Source organism: Dipodomys spectabilis, unplaced genomic scaffold, assembly GCF_019054845.1.
Source record: "Dipodomys spectabilis isolate Male_0828 unplaced genomic scaffold, ASM1905484v1 ptg000402l, whole genome shotgun sequence".
Lineage (NCBI taxonomy): Eukaryota > Metazoa > Chordata > Mammalia > Rodentia > Heteromyidae > Dipodomys > Dipodomys spectabilis.
The window spans coordinates 512,865-516,774 of NW_024871079.1; the positions used below are offsets into that span (position 1 = coordinate 512,865).

At 34.6% G+C, this 3,910-nt stretch overlaps 1 non-coding gene across 1 annotated transcript; it reads right to left on the bottom strand.

The window, feature by feature from the left end:
- Positions 1 to 3,589: 3,589 nt before the first annotated feature.
- LOC122096924 lies at positions 3,590 to 3,696 on the bottom strand. Its single transcript, XR_006145436.1, has one exon. It is a non-coding gene; the product is annotated as a U6 spliceosomal RNA (small nuclear RNA).
- Between the last annotated feature and the right edge of the window lie 214 nt (positions 3,697 to 3,910).

Consider the following 3,910-nt stretch of genomic DNA (forward strand, 5'->3'; position numbering starts at 1 on the left):
TACATTGTGACCTAAATGCCCTAGTGATTCCAGTTTGCTTTACTTTAAAAAAAATTCTCTCTTAATGTTTGAGGTTGGTGTGTTTGCGTGTGTGTAGTATTACAAAGATTGGAAGACAACATTTTTGTTCATTTAGATTACATCTTTCTGGTCATTGTAAGTTGTGGCTCATGGGAGAAGTATCTTGCTATTTTAAGGATGAAACAGAACATGTATTTGTGCATGTACCAGAGTTGCTTTAATTGTATGGATTTGAACTTAACTTCGAAGTATATCTTGGCTGCTGTTGTGCATAATATGAATAACAATGAACTACAAATATATTTATGAGTTACCCAGAGAGAAGCAATCACATGATTGGTGAGTCAAGATGATATTTCAACTTTGCATTTTTTTAGAAAATGCATACTACTTTCTACAACGAGAATACGAGCCTGTATTTTGACCAAGAGTGTAGAGAATTTTCTTTTCTCCATACTCTCACCCACATTATTACCTTTTGAGTTTTATGAAAGTGCATGTTTCTAATAGGTGAAGTAACCCAGACTGGCTTTAGACTCAAATCCTCTTAGTCCAACCTCCTAAATGCTTGGAATTACAAACCTTTACCACCACACCTGGTTCTTTTGAGTTTTTTTGATAAGAGTTATAATAGTTATGAAATAGTATCATAGTAATTTTGAATTGCATTTCTCTAATGACTTCTGTTCACTAAGCCAGCATCGAAATGGCATTAAATACAACTTTGTAAACCCACTGTGATTTTCAGGGCTTTTTGGAAAACAGGCCTATTCAGAACTTTTGTCCATTTTTATTCATGTTACTTGTTAATCTCATCTTTAAGCTCTCTATACAAAATCAATAATTAATTCAAGATAGTAGTAAAAGAAAAAATTAAGCATCTCCTCACATTTTAAAAATTTCAATACATGATATTGCTTAGATCATTTTCTGTTTACACTTGAGACTATAAAACTCAATTTAGTTTGACCTTTTACAAGGCTATATTTATTTTATTTTATGTTTATTGCTCTTTCCAAAGCCTGCATGTCTGATTTCCCTTGGTTTCCTTCAGTTTCAAGTAGTTCAGATTTCAAACTGAAGAATAAATGGAAGGAAGCAAACACAAAAAACACTGTTCCTCTCATCCGATGATGCTTCTCCAAGAATGAGATAAGTTCATCCTTCTAAGTCCCTATGATAGGGTATCAAAAGGAGAATTCATTCTTCTAGGTCTCTCTATCTTTGCAATTTAACTTAAATGATGTAAAACACAATATACTGCTCAGATAAGTTTACGTTTTATCAGTTTTGCACATTTTCATATGGGCTTCAGCTCAGTGCACAACATTTCTTCATTATTCTGTCCCTGATATTTTTACACTATCAAGACAAGATAACCAGTTTGAATTACAGCATGAGAAGTTATCCACCTGGCTTCCTTGAAAGCAGATCACAGTCAATTGATAACATTAGTTCTGGGTTCTCTCTACATGTAATGGTTTCTGTAATACATATGGAATTATATTTAGTATTAAAAAATTGCTGACCAAACTCAAAGCTTATTCATAGAAACTTAAGTATTTCACCAGTGTCATGCCTCTTAATTCTTAAGATGATATTTGCTGTAATGCTAATGTTATTACCATTATAATGTTGGGAAAAATTGTAATTAAAGGCACTAAGTGCATGGTCCAAAGACACACAATGAGGAAGGAAATCAGTCAAAGTTTCCACAAGTCTTTCAGCAATACAAAAAAGGTTAGTAAAATCTCTCCATTCTCTTACACACTCAATTCAATATACATATTGTCCAAGAAATAATACCATAGCAATTGTTGCCAAGGGTGTTTGTTTTCTGCCACATTTTGTCTTCAGCACAGACTGTGTTGGTGACATTGGGTTATCATGCACAGAGATGAGCTTATAAATTGAGGTCCAAAGAGAGCCAAATTTCTTCTATTCCACATTTCCAGTTTCCTTTTTAAACAGTACTAAAATTTTTAAATTTCATCACTTACTGTCTTTTAAGAATCCAAAAACGAAATAAATTCACATATAATCACTCCAAAATGCTTTAAATGTAGATGATAAAACAGGCACTCATGATGTAAATTTTCTTCTACATTTAATATGTTTCTGAAAGCTTTGTGCTGGTTGGTCACCCTTGTAATCCTGACTACTCAGGATATGTACTCAGAAGGCTGAGGTCTGTGGATAACATTTGGAAACCAATCAGAGCAAAAAATCATGAGATTATTTTTCAAAAATTTTAATGAACTAGAAAAGAGCATGAACTGAGATGTAGCTAATATACTAGCTCACCAAACTAGAGGGGAAAGGCCTAGCAAGACCTTAAAGCCCTAAGTTCAAACTCTGAGCACGCCAACATTCAGGCACACACATATACACACACACTCACACACTTATTCACGTCAGTGTTTTGCATTAATTTCTTAGTTAATGATATTATATGGGTATAATAGGGGAAATAAACTCTTCCATCTCAGAACATTTTTATATGTATTTTATTGTTAAAATACCGTACAGAGGGGTTTCAGTTACATGAGCAAGTTAATGAGTCCATTTCCTCTCAGGCATTGTTACTACCTCCTTTGTGTTTTTTTCCCCCACCATCCCTTCCCTCGCACCTCTACAAGTACACTCCCCTTCATCCCCCCCAACCCCACCTAAATTGTAAAGTTCAACTTTCAACATAGTGTCTTGTGCATCTCATTGTCACAATGGGTCGACCAGTATTCCTAGTTAACCATTTTGTTTCTTCTTTCCCCTCCCCAATTAGCTAAGTGTATATACAAGATTCAGGTGCACCAAAATCAAATACAGTGAAAACAGAGGTTATACTGTGGGCGAGGAACATATAAAGAAACAATAAAACACATCGTACATTATAAATACGTTTGAAATAACAGCATGCAAGAAAAAACCACACTTGTGTACTTACTTTGGGGGTCATTTCATTTAACATCATCTTATCTGGTCATATGCACATAGCTTTTGACCTTTTCTGCTTATCCCAGACATATATTATTTATTGCAAATAAGGGAAACCATGGGACCTATGTTTCTTTGGACTTGGCTTACTTCACTAATATAATTTTTCCAAGCCTTTCCATTTCCTAACAAATTGGGCAATGACATTCTTTCAGATGGAGGTATAGAATTCCTATTCACACACACACACACACACACACACACACACACACACACACACACACAATGGAAATCAATCAATCTATCAATCTATTTATCTATCTATAACATTTTCTTGATCCATTCATGTACTGAGAGGTATCGATGTTGGTTCCATATTTTAGCTATGGTAAATAATGCTGCAATAAATATAGTAGTGCTGGTAGTTTTAGTATGGTCTTGTTTGTGATCATTTGGGTAAATGCCCAGAAGAAGTATTGTTGGGTCATAGGGGAGCGCTATGTGGAATCTTGTGAGGAACCTTCATACTGCTGTCAAAAGTGGCTGAACAAGTTTACACTCCCATCCAAGAATGCAGTAGGGTTCGAATGCAGTAGGGTTCCCTTCTGGCCACATCCACTCCAGCGTCTGTTGTAAAAATATGGAACACCTCATGAGTTTGCTTGTCATCCTTGCATAGGGTCCATGGTAATCTTCTCTGTATCATTTCAATTTTAGTGTATGTGTTGGCAAATTGAGCACAGAACATTTTTTATATATAAAGTGTAATTGATTTTCTTAAACTAAACAATTCAACAGAAAGTAAGTTCTAAAGAATTGTTGTGAAATTTTAGAACCATGTATTTCTTATATAAGCACACATTTATGAATAAATCAAGATTGACATGTCACAAACAACATAATTCCAGATATTTGTTGTTCAAGGGATGTGTAAGAGGAGGAATTCAATTATTCT